This window comes from Phascolarctos cinereus, unplaced genomic scaffold (assembly GCF_003287225.1).
Source record: "Phascolarctos cinereus isolate Bilbo 61053 unplaced genomic scaffold, phaCin_HiC Scaffold_726;HRSCAF=1367, whole genome shotgun sequence".
Taxonomy (NCBI): Eukaryota; Metazoa; Chordata; class Mammalia; order Diprotodontia; family Phascolarctidae; genus Phascolarctos; species Phascolarctos cinereus.
The window spans coordinates 257,373,913-257,389,950 of NW_027556098.1; the positions used below are offsets into that span (position 1 = coordinate 257,373,913).

At 39.1% G+C, this 16,038-nt stretch overlaps 1 protein-coding gene across 5 annotated transcripts in view; it reads left to right on the forward strand.

Moving 5' to 3' along the window:
• The window catches only part of SPATA13 (spermatogenesis associated 13), a 148,944-nt gene that overhangs the window by 14,674 nt on the left and 118,232 nt on the right, over nucleotides 1–16,038 (forward strand). The window contains exon 1 of one of the 5 annotated variants that reach the window (XM_020997164.2): nucleotides 12,494–12,561. The exons of the other annotated variants lie outside the window; for them this stretch is intronic. The gene's annotated coding sequence lies outside the window, so the exon portion shown is untranslated. Of the gene's footprint in view, nucleotides 1–12,493; nucleotides 12,562–16,038 lie in introns of those variants that run through there. 5 annotated transcript variants of the gene reach the window in all.

Below are 16,038 nucleotides of genomic sequence, written 5' to 3' on the forward strand. Positions count from 1 at the left end.
GTGGGGCCTGGAGTCTGAAAGATCTGAGTTCAAATTCAGCTTCAGACACTTAACGAGCTCTATGACCGTGGGCAAGTCACATAATCCTGCTTGTTTCAGTTTCCTCCTCTGTAAAATGATCCGGAGAAGGGAATGGCAAACCACTCCAGTATCTGTGCCAAGAAAACCCCAAATGGGGTCACAAAGAATTGGACAAGACTGCAATGAATGAACATCAACAAATCAAGCAAAAAAATTCCATAGACATACTAATGTTTTTACTATGCATCTTGAGTCTGTCGCTTTTCTGTCAGAAAGTGAATGGTATATTTGGTGATCAGAACTCTGGAATTGTGGTTGATATTTGTATTGATCTAAATCTGGGAGCCTATTTCAAATGGTTGTTTCTGTTAATTGTGAATGCTTCTAGTCAGTACCAAATTTTCAAGGCTGCCACAGCTTGACAAAACTTAAGGTAAGAATAATATCTCACCCTCATCTAGCTGCCTTGATGGTCCCAATCTCCTGCCCATGACACTAAGGAACTTAAAAGGCATTTGTGTAGTCATTAGCAGTAGAGTTAAAGACAGGTTATAACACAACGATGCTATCATTAGGGTTGGAGTTTCTAGGCCTGTCTTTACAATTAACTAACTATCTGACCTCTGGCAAGTCACCCCCCCTTCCTAAGCCTCAGTTCTCTCATTTGTAAAATGATAGCATTGCACGAAGTAATCTCTTAAAGTCTTTCAATTTTGACATTTGGCATTTTTAAAGAAAATTTCATAAATCAACTTTGTAATGGCCTCAATTTTGTAACTGCATCCCCACCTGCTGCTTCTGTCCCAGATGGGGAGAGGGGAGTGAGGATAGATAGGCTATAACCTGAGCTTTATCACATATCATTTTTTAACACATAATAAGATCCATATCCTACCGTTTTGCTGACTGCACAGCAAGTGGTAACAATGGGAGGGTTATAAGGATGAAGTACAAAGAGCGCTTTGGTGGAAAAGGTGCAAAGTGCTGATAATTAGAAACAGCCTGTGGGTGCTCACTGATTGTAGGGAAGGGCAGTCTATTGGGGAAGTCAGACATCCTGGCTTCTGTCCCTGGCTGTCCTGCTGATACAAGAAAGTCACTTATCTTCTCAGTATTTCTAGTTCTTCTATCATAAAGCAGGTCTAACAATTACCACCGCCTCTAGCAGGTTTGAATAGGCAAGAAAAAAATGGTAGGAGAGTCTTGAGCCCCCATCGAAAGACCAAATACATGAAGATAAGCCCCAACTAAGAGGAAGAAGAAGTGGTAAAGGTATGAGGACTTTAGATTTGTGCTTTTGATTTCATATTGCCTCAGTTTCTCCATATATACTCCCACCCCCGAAACAGAGTCATTCATTACAATAAAGGATGAAAAAAGATGGGGGTGGGGGCAGCAAGGTGGAGCAGTAGATAGAGCACCAGCCCTGAAGTCAGGAGGACCTGAGTTCAAATGTGGCCTCAGACACATGACACTTACTAGCTGTGTGACCCTGGGCAAGTCATTTAACCCCAATTGCCTAAAAAAAAAAAGGAGAGAGAGAGAGAAGGAGGTGGGGGAAAGGCAGTTCAGCAAAACTAACCAACCCATCAACCAAATCTGACATTTGTATGTAATGTTCCACACCCATATTCCCACATCTCTGCAAAAAAGGGAGAGCATATCAAGTTATCTCTTCTTTGGGGCCTAGCTTGGCCAATATAATTTCATGAGCATTCATTTTTCATTGTTTTGTTGTTGGAGTCCTTTCTATTTGCATCATTGTGGTGATTGTGTATATTGTTTTTCTTGGTTCTGATTACTTTGCATCCATTTATATGAAAAGCCATTGTGTTTTGAAGAGATGAAGCTAGGGAAATGAGGGGTGGTAGGGCACACTGTTCTCATTGGCTGGTATACTGTTAATAAGAGGATCCACATTGGACATGAGAAATATGAAGAGAAGGCCTTGGTTGGCTGATAAGAGAGGAGGAATTAGAAGTTTACTGTACTAAGGGATTGCATTTATGAAGAGGCTTGGCTTTCTTCTTAGACCTAGAAAGTGAAGAAAAGGAATTTTTTCCTTTGCAAAGAAGGGGGAGATCCACTCAACCATAGGTCCATCCAATGTAGGGGGGAAAACTGGTTTAATATTGTCTAAATTGTTTTTTCTGATTGTTGTTGAGTATTTAATATACTAATTAACTTCAGGTTTATCAGGCAAATAATTATTCAAGCATTAATTTAATTAGTCCTAAAGCATAGTAATGGATTACTGATAAAAAGAACCTAGATTAATTGAATTATTTATTCATTTTAAAGTTCCACTTCACCTTCTCTGACCAGAAGCAAAAATGGCTGCTTTAAAAGGTGATTACTAACAGAGCAGCTGGGTGGCTCAGTGGATAGAGCACTGGTCCTGGAGTCAGGAGGACCTGAGCTCAAACTGGGCCTCAGACACATAACACTTACTAGCTGTGTGACTCTGGGCGAGTCACTTAACCCTTTAACAAAAAAAAATGGTGATTATTACAGGGCTTGACAGTGAATACAGTCAGAGGAGAATATATTATTTTATTTTATTTTTAGGCAATTAGAGTTAAGTGACTTGCCCAGGGTCACACAGCTGAATAATTATTTTAAGAAATCTTTTGTTATTGTTCAGTTATTTTGGTTGTGTCAACTCCTCATGACTCCATTTGGGGTTTTCTTGGCAAAGATACTGGTTTGCCATGTCCTTCTTCTGCTAATTTTAGAGATGAGGAAACTGAGGCAAAGAGGGTTAAGTGACATGCCCAGGGTCATACAGCTAGTATGTGTCTGAGGCCAGATTTGAACTCTGGAAGATGAGTCTTCCTGACTCCAGGCCTGGCACTTTATCCACTCTGTCACCTAGCTGCCCCTTAAGAAGCATACTAATTTTAATTTCTAAATACTTGAAAATATTTTCTGACATGGGCGTATCGCTTAGGACCTTATGATGGATTCATCATGCTTTCTAAGTCCAGTTTTCATAAAAGTAGAAATCAAAAAAGAATTGGTATAGTTCTTATTTCTTAACACACTATATAAAATCACAACCTAAAAGACAGATTATTGAGGAGGTGACTATCAGTGCTTCAAAAGGGTAATCATATCACCTCTAAGGAGCAGTGTCCTCAGTTCATTGAAAATTTGATGTGCAAAAGTTAGATTTAAGTATAACTTTCTAGCTACCTGTATTGCTTAAAGGGAAATGTATGCATGTAGAAGTCATGTTGAAATAAAAACTATGGTGATCGAGTCAATAACAAAGAGACTTTATTTTCAGTTTGCAAAAACAAAAAAAACCCCACCGATGTCCATGTTTATCTGGTTTTACTGATAAGAGATCAAAAAGGTAGTATTATAGTAGGAAGTGTTCTGGGTTCATATTCCTGTCTGAATGCTTTCTCTGCTACTTAATACCGGTATGACTTGGGCAAATCCTAATTGCTCTGGACATTGTAGTTTCTTCAATGTCAAAAGAGAGGTGGGAATTTACAGTAGCTACCCTCTATGTTCATTTCCAGTTCTAAAGCCTCTGACTCTGGATAACAGAATCCGGTAATCTCCAGGCATAAAGGGTGCCTGCAAGTCAGGGTTACCATATTACACATTACACATTAATTTGTTGCTTCAGTATCTCTCCATGACATCATCGTTTCCCTTTGATATCTGTTCTTCAGATCGCACAAACATGTTATTTTCCCAGGAAACCCAGTTTGGTTGATTAATTGAACTAAAGAAGTCCAAGGACAGTTTAAACACACTGGGCATTGGCTTGGTTCCCAAATATGACTCTCAACCAAGCCTGCTCACTTCACTGTTAAGTTTATCTTTAATGTTTTGAATGGAAGTTGTCATTCTTTTAACACATTTCATCTGTGTGTTTTCTATCATGCACAGATGATAAGCCCAAGCTATTTTCCAGGTTGTTCTTTGTCCCACCAACAAAGAACATATCAATTACATGTCTTATTTGCCTTTCGCTTCTGTTATTGCTACTTAGGTAGGATTGGATTTCAGTGCCATAAATGCTGCTTTGCTTTACTGAACTCTTGAAGTGCCTCCAGCCCTTAGCACAGTGCTTGGCATCTAGTAAGCACTTAATGAATGCCTGTCACCTTGACTTGACTCTAAGTAGATTTCTTTCATTTTGCTATTTAAACCTCACATTTACTTTGGCTGGAAATTATTAAAATACCTTTCAGGTCCCAAATTTCCAAATGACTGCTTGATCCTTACTGTGCCTCTGGCACCTAACAATAAACAGTTATTGAATTTGTCAAATCTATTCCAACACAGTGTCTTCTATATAGTGGGCATTTATATAATGCTTGCTAAATAATACTAATAGCATTTATACAGTACCTATATATGTCTGTGCCAGACACTGTGCTAAGTGTTTTTAAAATATTATTTCATTTAACCCTCACAACAACCCTGAGAGATAGGTACCCTTATCATCCCTATTTTATAGTTGAAGAAACTGAGGCAAACAGAGGTTAAGTGACTTGGCCAGGGTCATTCAGCTAGCAAGGGTCTGAAACTGGATTTGAATTCAGGTCTTCCTCACTCTAGGGAGACCCAACACTCCAGCCACTCTAGCTGCCTCTACCTGGAGTCTGAATTCCCTAACTAGGATTTAGATGATTGCATATAGTTATTCGGCAGCTAGGTGGCATAATGGATAAAATGCTGTACTGTAGTGTCATGGAAGTCTGAGTAGTTCTGCCTCTGACGCTTGCTATCTGTGTGGTTTTGGGCAAGTCACTTAACCTTTAAGGGTCTCAGTTTTCTCAACTATAAAATGAGGGGGAGTTGGCTTCTAAGGTTCCTTCTACCAATAAATCCACGATCCCACCGATTGGCCATGAGAAAATACAGATTTTGGTTTTAAAATTTCCCTAAATTTCCAGAATTAAAAGATGAAAAGTCTTTAGACTTTCTTCCCCGTTGACCTCCAAAATGGGTGTTTGCACTCACTTTTCAGCTTTCTTCTATGTATTGTCTTCCCCTTTAGAGTAGAAGGTCCCAGAGGGCAAGGGCTGCCCTCTTTTTGTTTCTCTTTCCCCAAGTGCTTAGCACAGTAAATAGTGCTTGATAAATACTTGTTGACTTGAAACCAGTACTTGAGTTAAGCTAACCCTAATTTATATAGTAGTTTACAGACATACCTCTGAAATATTATAGGTTTGGTTCCAGACCACCACAATAAAGTGAGTCACACAAATCTTTTGGTTTCCCAGTACATATAAAAGTTATATTTACACTGTACTATTAAGCCTATTAAGACCATTAAGTCTATTAAGTGTGCAGTAGTATTATTTCTAAAATAACAATGTATATACCTTAATTAAAAATACCTTATTGCTAAAAAAAAATGCTAGTCATCATCTGAGCCTTCAGGTAGTTGTAATTTTTTTTGCTGGTGGAGGGTCTTGCCTTGATATTGATGGCCTGCCGACTGATCAGGGTGGTGGTTGCTGAAGGTTGGGGTGGCAATTTTTTAAAAAAAAGATAACAATGAAGTTTGCCCCTTTGATGGACTCTTCTTTTCACTTGCACACTTAGAGGCCATTGTAGGGTTATTAATTGACTGAATTTCAATATTATTGGGGGTGAGGAGAGGAGGGGGAGAGAAGGACACGGGTTGGTGGAGCAGTCAGAATACACACAGTATTTGTGGATTAAAGCTGGATCTTGCATGAGCACCCCAAAACCAATTACAATGGTAATGTCAAAGATCACTGATCATGGATCACTATAATTCATATAATAATAATAGGAAAAGTTTGAAATATTGCAGTAACTACCCAAAATGTGATGCAGAGACATGATATGAGCACATGCTATTATAAAAATGGTGCTGATAAACTTGATGCCGGATTGCCACAAACCTCCAATTTGTAAAAACCACAGTATCTGTGAAGGGCAATAGAGCAACGTGCAATAAAATGAGGTATGCCTATATTCCCCATTAAAATCTTTTCTTCAGCAAAAACAGCGTGTCTAGTTGACCATACTTTAGTAAACTGCTGGATAGAGGATGTGTCTTTAGAGGACAGTATTAAAACATCTTAAAGGATATAGGCAGGTGCTATAGAGTGGTTAGCTGACGATTGTGATCATGAATGGATACTATATTGACCCCAAGTTTCATTATACTCCCTATGTTCTTTGCAAGGCAAGGGAGGGCAAGGCAGCTAGCATTTATTAGGTGCTTACTATATATGCCAACGAACCATGTTAAGTGCTGGTATACGAATATAAGCAAAAAAAGAAAAAGAAAAGAAAAGAAAAGAAAAGAGAGGCTGTGCCCTCAAGGAGATTATATTGTAATGGAGGAAAGCCCACACAAAAAGAGGAACTAAAAAAGGGTAAGGAGAAAGTGAGGGGTGGTGGTGGTGGTGGTGGTAGTAGTGTATTGCTGGAAGGGAGAAAGGGAACCAGGATGGGAATGAAGGTTAACTAACTTGGTCCTCTCCCCAAAATCAAGAGTCCTTGGGAAGAATTCATCAGTGGGTGGACTTTGGCTGCTCCTTTATGACAATCCTTGTATGTGTTGGAGCTATTGCTTTTATCTGCCTTTGTCACTAACTGAGACCAAAGCTCAGCAGCTCACTTCTGTTTTCTACTGCTGAATAAGAAGTCTAAGCAAAGCATTAATTATAATGTAATTGGAATGGCTCTGGGCAAGTCCCTTAACCCTGTTTGCCTCAGTTTCCTCATCTGTAAAATGAGCTGGAGAAGGAAATGGCAAACCACTCCAGTATCTCTGCTAAGAAAACCCCATATGGGGTCGTGAAGAGTTGGACACAACTGAAATGACTGAACCACAAACAACAATTAGAATACCTTCTTTCTAACCTTTACAAATCTGATTTTTTTTTCTTCCTCGAAGGCTTGGATCAAGACCTGCTTCTTGTGTGCACTTCTGGCTGCCATGAAACATACATGCAGCTTAACATAAATGTATCGTTCCTCACAGAGGGGCAACATGGCCTTGCAGATAACTTACCCAAGAATCAGGTTGACCTGGACTTACATTCTACCTCTGACACATACTGGCTGTGACCCTTAGCTAATCACTTAATGTTACAGGGCCCCATGCAACGTGTTAAGACCATCTGTTGCAGAGTAGATGCATATCCATATGGGATAGTTTCCTCACTGGCTGCTCCCTACATAAAGGAAATCATAAGTCCAGTTTAAAAAACAAAAAACAAAATAGAAAACCAGTGTCCTGATGGAAAGGTCTCTGGTCATTTCATATTCATTGACCTTGTCTTTCCAGCTGGACTGTAACCTCCTTGAGAGCAGTGGCCATTTATCTTACTTTTGTTCCCTGATGCACCTGGCACATTGTAATCATAAAATCATAAGAATTTATTTTAATGTTAGCCAATTGGATATTACAGTATAATAAAACTGAAAGAGATTTTAAAGATCATAGATTTCAAGCTTAAAGGGACCTTAGGGATCATCTCTTCCCATAGCTTGCCATAGAATCTAGAGTCCAACCCACTTCATTTTATGGGTGAGGAAACTGAAGCTCAAAGAGAGAAATTAAAGAAAGTAAGTGGCCCAATGTTATACAAATAAAACCAGATGCTCTAATTCCAAATCCAGAGCCCCTTTTTCCTGTTGCCTCTCTCCCTTCTGTAAGTGAGGCCCGCAGGCATTTTATAGTGATTTGCCCTAGATTACACAGCTAAAGATTTAAGGGCTTTAAAAAATTTCCCTCTCAGATTTCCTCTCTTGATCTGAAAATATTTATCAGTGTTCATAAATCTAATAAATCAGGTGATGGCCTATTAATTTTTTTTAAAAATAGTTTTTGACTTTTCCTTGAGTTGTCTTATAGAACGGATCAGTGTTGTAACAAGAGGACCCATTCTTGAGGCATTATAAGGGGAAGCTTAAGGTAGTAGATTTTTTTGGACATCCCTTGGATAAGGAATTAGTATTCTTGAGTATCTGAACCTGAGCTCTGGTTCTGCTACCAACTTTCTGTGTGACAAATCATTTTTCTTCTCTGGGCCTCAGTTGTGAAATGGGACAGACTAGATCAGTACTGGTGTCAAACTCAAATAGAAATGGGGGCTTCTGAACCATACATATAAGGATCCTTGCAGGCAATACATTGGCTTACAAAACCACACGTTAACATTATCTGTGTTCTATTGTATTTTTATTTACTTTGCTAAATATTTCCCAATTACATTTCAATCTGGTTCAAGCCACATTCAGGGGCTCACTGGGGCCTAGGGTTATATATTTGACACTTCTCTGGACTAGGTAATCTTTAAAGGTCCTGTAAGGTTTGACATTTTATCATTATAGACCTACTTGGGGCCCTAAAGTTTTGTCTATTAGATCTTTCAAGGGTATTCATACTGAAGGCCTGGATAGAAGAACTTTTTACAGTATGGAAGAGTTGCCTACGTAGTATATGAGGCTAAATGAATGAATGACAAGCATTTAAGCACCTACTCTATGCCAGTCTGGAGGCATTGTGCTAGGCTGGGGATGCAAATACAAAAATGAGATATTTCTGACCTCAAGGAGCTTACATTCTAATAGAGAAAGAAACACATATGGGGGAGTAGGGTCAGAGAAAAGAGTTTTGGTCTGGAGAGTCATAAGGAATATGAGAAAGTTTGATTGTAGCAATCCACTTTCCAGAAGCAATTAATCTGATTACTGTTACTAGAGTAAACAAAGAGTGGTGAAGGCTGGCTCCCACATTTGTAGAGTAGGCTGTCGTTTCCTCATGTAAGATTGGGTAGAAAGATGGAAGTATAATCTGGAGCCCAGTAGATCATAGGATGACAAATTCAGAGCCCTAAGCAACCTCAGAGATCAGCTAGTTTAGCCTCCTTATTTTACAAGTGAGGAAACTGAGTCCCAGGGAGGTTAAGTGATTTTCTCCAGGTCACAATGGTAGTTTAGGATTTAAACCCAGAACCTCTGACTTCAGAGCTGCTGTTTCTCTTTTCTACAGTAGTATATTGCATCCCGTGATATAGTAGGTGAGTGTTCACTCACCTTATTAAGGGAATTTGTTCTGTGAAGTTTGGATTCAGTCAAAGGGCCACACTTGAGGACCTAGAGGGCCATATGTGGTTTCAAGGCCCAGTTTCCCCACCCCTGAAGACTACTCAGCCTTAGGGCTTAGTGCCAAAGCTAAATGTCTTAACTGGGGGGGGGGGTTGGGGAAAGAGGAGAGAAGAGTTGTTTCTGGAAGTCTTATCTGGAATCTGGAGGATCACTATTTATTTGGGGGTGGTGGAGACAGGGAACAATGCAGGCAAAGGCAAGGTAGATGGCCAAGAGGTCCACGCTGGGCAGGTCCTAGTTTCCTGGTGGACTAGGTTGATTAGATAATCTCTTAAGTTCCCTTCAGTGCTAAGATCTTAGAGTTATATGCTCATTTAGCACTAAAGCCTTTAATTTCCCAACAACTTTATTCCAGATATCTTCTCTACCTCTGATAGGGTTAAGTATATTTGACTACACTGTTTTTATCTGCTCTAGAAACTGACTGCATTATTCCACATCATTAATCAGATCAGGTAAACAAAGCTGAGCCCATTAAATGAAACTGATAAATCCAAAATCAAATATTACCTCACATGAATGACATCACAGGGAACGAGCCGGTGGCCTGATGGCTTCCTAGCTGAGCCATGGTACATCGGGAGGGCTTATTTTCTTTCCTTTTTTTTTATTTTCTTGTATTTTTTTTTTTGGGAGGGCTTATTTTCATCAGTGCCTTTGGGCCAGGCGTCTGCTTCTCTGTCAAACCACAGCAGTGTTCTTGTATCCCTTGTTCATATAGGATCTGAAGAGCTAGAGCTGGCCCCCTCATTTTGTAGATGAGGTCTCAGAAGCTGAGAGAGGTTCAGTGGCCTGTCTTAGGTCTTACAGGGAGGACATGTCAGAGACAAGATCTGAACCCAGGGCTTCTAATTCCATAGCCAGTGCTTTTCCTACTATATCAGCTTACCTGCCCCCATAGCCTGCCATAGAATTTAGATCAATTATTGTCAGCTTAACTCTTAAACTGAAGCCTAGAGAGGTTACCTGAGATGTCCAAGGCCAAGCAGGAGGTGGCAGACACTGGCTGTGTAACTATTGATAAGTCAAGTAATCTCTCAGCCTCAGTTTCCTCATCAGTAAAATGGGAAGGATAAAACTTACACCTACTTCTCAGAGGTATGAGAATGTTCTGTTTAAACCTTAAAGCACTATACAGATTTGCTTTACTAGTAAGTATTCTTTTCTCTAGCTAGTTTGTATCTTACTCATTTGCATGGGTATGTATTTAGATAAATTATTGTCAGCAAAGCTTAATACTCTTTTATTAAGGATGTCGTGAGAGGCCAATCCAAAAGGAATGGCAAATCCACAGTGGGGTAGTTTTATTCTCAGGCTATTTTCTTTTGGTTGTTTCTTGTGGCTTGACTTTTTAAAATGAACTGTAAGCCTTTAATTGGTGTTTCTGTAGTAGTTCTCAAAGGCTGATGAAGTGTTGTGCTTTTGAAATTTAAAATCAATTACAATGAACACAATTTCCTGGTCTACTTCCCTAGAAACTGCCCCTTAAGCCAAAGGAAGTTGGAACTGCAAAATGATACCTGGCAAGGCCTTGTGGGGGCAAAATGGCAAGAGATGAAAATATCTCAGTTTTCCAAACATGTGGTTTAAAAGAAAAAAATTTTCAAAATGTCACTGTTTCCATAGTGTCTTTGCTCAAATGCCTATAAAGGAGAACCAGAGAGGACTGGCATCATTTTATACCATTCTTCACACATAAAAATTGATGAAATTGGTAGAGGTGGGATTACCAGTCTGCTCCAATGTGGCTAAAACATAGGTAGACATGACATAGGTGTCTTTTCTTTTATTAAACATGGAGGAAATTCTAGTCCCAAGTTTGTCATGGGTCCCAGTATGATTTTAAATAAATTGCCCAACCTTTCTATAATAACTTACATTTCTGTAGGGCTCTAAGGTTAGCAAAGTGTCTTACATAATTACCTTATGCCTGATGCAGCTAGGTGACGCAGGGGGTAGGATGAGGAACTTGGAGTCTGGAGGACCTGAGTTTGAATCCTGACTCAGACACTTACTCACTGTGTGACCTTTGGTACATTCCTTAACCTCTAATCCTCCATTTCCTCATCTGAAAAATGAGGATAGTAATAGTACTTTCCTAACAGGATTGTTGGGAGGGTCAAGTGAGATAACATATATACAGAGCTTTGCAAACCTTTGTGTGCTATATAAATCCTACTGTTACTGTTTAATCTGCACCACAACCCTGTGGAGTCAATGTTGTGATTATCTCTGTTTTATATGTGAAGAAAAAGAGAGATTAGGTTGTTTTTCCTAAGTAAGCATCTCAAATAGGATTCAAACCCAGGTGTTCCTGACAGCAGGTCTAAGGTTTCATCCAAGATCTGTGCTGCCTCTCTTCACTAAGTCAGTAACCTTAAATTAAGGATAGGTATACTGACTTCCTGTCCATAGACTTTAGTTAGGAATTCCTACAAATGATAAGTAAAGTATTAATTACTAAATAAGTAGTATCATAAATCAAGAACACAAGCCCTATGGTTTTCATTTTATTCTTTAATTAATCTGAATAAACAAATATTTAGTGTCCATGTTGGTTAAGTGACAATATGAGAAAGCAACACAGGGTGTTCTAAAAGTCTTAGTGCAGGTTCAAGGCCATCAAAGCTCTTTTCAATACTGAAATTCTCCATCAACAATACTCTTGAAGTAATACTTATGATATTCTCATAGGGCCCGGGAGTCAGGAATACATACCTGAGTTCAAATCTGACCTTGGACATTTACTAGCTGTGTGACCCTGGGCAAGTCACTTTACCCTGTTTGCCTCAGTTTCCTCATCTGTAAAATGAGCTGGAAAAGGAAATGGCAAACCACTCCAGTGTCTTTGCCAAGAAAAACCCAAATGGAGTCACGAAGGGTCAAAGAATTGAAAATGACTGAACAACAACAAATTCATTTAGAACTACCAAGTCATCTTTCTTTTCCAGCTTGTAAGAGACTCAAGAAAATTACTCCCACAGCCAAAGGCGTGTTAGTTTGTTCTTAATCCATTAGCCATTTGGGGCATCAGCCGTGATAAGCCAGTTCCCTTAGTCTAAAAGCTGAATGAAGATCATTGAAATTGACAAACTCTAAAGTATTTTTGTGAGATGAGTTCCAAACGAGGCTGACTTCTTTTGCCCTTTTTTAATTTTTCTAAGTGGGTATTTAACCAAAATGATTTTTTCTGCTCTCTGGTGTGTAACTGTTGTTATACATTAACTTAATGCCAGGCAACAGTCGGCACCTGCAAATCAGACTGGTGGTTTTTGTGTTCTGTAGCAATGGGGCAAAGTTCAGAGCCCTGATAATTTCATGCTCTGGATTCCACTCCCACTGAATAACCTAACTTAGAAAAAAAATCACACCAACTACAATGTGATTTCATTAATGGCTGTGGGAAGATCTTAAAAGGTATTGTGTATGTCTGTGTGGCTCTTTATGAATTCGTGTTTTACTTGTTTTAAGAAGTTCATGGTTAAAGAGGAATCTCTGATTCTCTTAGTATAACATCAACATTGGGAGGCCATGGGAAGGGATTCCTGCTCTTCTTTAATGCCTTGGAAATGTTGACTTTTACTAAGCTGTTGCCTAGGCTGGGGATTGCCTGCTGCCACCTTTAGAAGTAATATGTCTGGTATTTCTGGGAAAATGGTGAACATTGTTTTAGTTAGACAGTGTAGCACTGCCACTGATCTTGGACCTGCTCTCTAACTGCATTTCTGTCACACTAGGCTACAAAACCTTTTCAGATGAGTAGCTGGATAATAGACATTACTGGTAAATGGAAATGCAGGGACTAAAGTGTTAAATGTGTCCGCAAGTAAATGTTTGTGTTACGGAATACTGTATGATTAACACTTAAGTCATTTAGAATTGTCTTCATTGGACATTTTGACTGTTGTTGGAAGTACTATTATTTTGTCTCTTTTGATGGGGTTGGGGGAAGTGAGAGATGGTGGTTTCTATAATCCTGACCCACCTGCTTGAAGTTTGTTAATATGGTGTTAATACTCCCTGGAGAGCCATTTTACAGGAAATTAAACTTTTGCAGAGAAATTGAGGGAGTGGAAATTTTAAGAGGCCAAAACAAGTTGAGATTTTTACATTGCTTTTTTGAGATCTCTGGCCTCTGTGGATAATAAATCAATGTTAACAGCATTAAGTGTGTGATTACTAAGATAACACACATATTGATATTTTACCTCAAGTAATGTCAATTTTATTTTAGAAGTTTTAACCATGATTCTCATTTAACACAATAGGTGACCTGGAGTTTTTTCTTTCCTCAGACCAAGAATGGTTAGGTAATTGAAAGTTAGTAATTGGACAGATTTATATAAAATAAATTAATAAATGGGATTTTTCACGTTAATAATAGCTTACTATATACCAAGCACTTTGCAATTGTTATCTCATTTGCTCCTCACAAAAACCCTGGGAGGTAGGTGTCATTACTGTCCCCATTTTTCTGATGAGAAACTGAGGCAGACACAGGCTAAGTGACTTGCCCAGGGTCATATAGCTAATCAGTACCTGAAGTCAGATTTGAACGCAGGTCTTCCTTATTCTAGGCCCAGTGTTTTGTTGACTTCATCTGTTGCACACCAACTACAGCTGTACTGCAAGCTAGTTGGCCACTAAATCACAGTATTAGTATTATTAAAATTGTAATGAATCATAAAATTTTAGAGTGGAAAGCTCCAAAACTTTCTCCGTTTTTCCAAAAGTTCTTCTAGAAGATCTCTTGTCTAATACCTTGATTTTACAGATAAGGAAACTAGGTTAAAAGTGACTTAACCAAGGTCTCATGGCTAGTTTAGTGGCAGTGCTTGGATTAGAATTCAGGCCCCTCAACTTCTGGTCCAGTGGTGTTTCTGCTATATCCCACTGCTTTTCTCTTTGATATTATCTGGCCATGTAACTTCCTAGTGCAGTATGAATTGGGTCCTTGAGTGATGGTGTGCTCAGAGCTTCCAACAGTGATTGATCATCAGCCTCACAAAGTTCCAGTCTTGGTTTCTGGCTCTATATCCAGGAGGCCTTGTTGATTACTCACTTCTCCACTAGTAAAGAGGTATTGAGAAAAAAAAGGTTCCTCCTCCCCCTTTCTACTTCATTCGAAGAGAAACCTAATAGAGGTCAGACATGTAGGTGAAAGTTTGTGCAAATGTAGTTGAGTCATAGCAACAAAGAGACTTTTATCCACTCTTTCCCAGCAAAGAGGCTGTTCCAGACAAAATTGGGATCTATGTTCTGTCCCTTCATAAGGAAACCACTTACTTTCCCCAAAGTAGCATGTATAAAGAATCAACTGTCATGCTATAAGCAATGAGCTGCCATCCACAGGAAGGCAGGATGATCGAGCTATTAAAAAACAAAACCAAAAGCAAATCTCATATTATTTATTTCCAAGATGGGACATTTAACTTATTAACAAACCTACTAGGGTGCTTGAGAGAACCATGCATGGTTTAGTCTGGAGAAGAGAGATTTGGGAAAGAGAAGGACATGATAACTATCTTAAAGTACTTAAAGAAGTCACTTGGAAAAGAGATTTGTTGTCTTTGGCCCCAGAGGACAGAACTGAGACCAATAAGTTTGGTTGAAAAGATAAAATTTTGGGTTTGATCCACAAGGAAAAATTTCCTAAACAATTACAGCCACTCAAAAGGGAAATAGGCTTCCTAGGAAGTTGGTGGCATCCTCCTCAATGGAGGTCTTTCAAAAAAAGTTGAATGACCATTTGCTGGGTATGTTGTAAGGAACATTCTTATTCTTATACAATTTGGACTACCTGGACTTTCATCTCTTGAGATTCAGTGAAGTAAGTAAGAAATGGGTAGTATATTATAATCATTTTGCTAATGCAGAATCATCTCCCCTCCAAAGTTGCACTCAGTCACTGGTAGAGCTAGGTCTCTTGTACCCAAGGCTCTTGGATGTCCAATGAGTGAGTTCAAAGGACATTTCATGTTATATTTAACTCTAAGTTGTCTTTATCAACTTATGACTAGTAAAAAAAAAATCATGGTTAAGAGGCCCTGAGAGGTCCTTGTAGAAAAGTGGGGTTTCAAGTGTGGTGCCAAGATAAGTAGTGGTCTTCAGCCAATTTGAGGGTTGCTTCCAAACACAAGCTCTTTAACTTCAACAAGCATTGAATTTAGAATTGGAGGACCTAGTTGGAATCCTAGCTCTGATACTTACTGTGATCTTGGGCATTTCATTGAACTTTTCTAGGTCTCACTTTCCCCATTTGTAAAATGGATGTTTTAGATTAGATTATCTCTAAATTGCCTTCCCACTCTAGCTCCTATGCTTTATCTCTTTACTGAGAGCCAACTGTGTGCCAGTCACTTGCTCATTTGACAAAAAGCATGACTAAGAATCAGTTGGTGCCCTCAAGGAATATATAGTCTGGTATAGGAGAGGTAAGGCCAAGGATACCTGGCAGATTTACTTGGCAGATTACTCAGGTAATCTGTGACAAATGCCACAAGACAGGTCCAAGCAAAATGCCAGCAAGTTGATATTTTTAATGCACAGGTCTGACCACAGGACACCTCTGCTCAATAATCTCCAATGGATCCCTATTATCATTAAGATCAAATACCAGCTTCTCTGGTGGGCATTTAAAGTCTTGAGTCCAACTTGAGTCCAACCTACTTTTCCAGGCTTATTATACATTACTCCCTTCAAAGTCTAACCAAACTTCCTGCCCTGTTGTTCTCACTTATGACATTCTGTCATAGTCAATAAAGGAGGTTTTATGTCTAACCAAACTTCCTGCCCTGTCGTTCTCACTTATGACATTCTATCATAGTCAATAAAGGAGGTTTTATTAAATATCTGATATATTCCAGACACTTTCTAGGCCTTGAAGTGACAAAG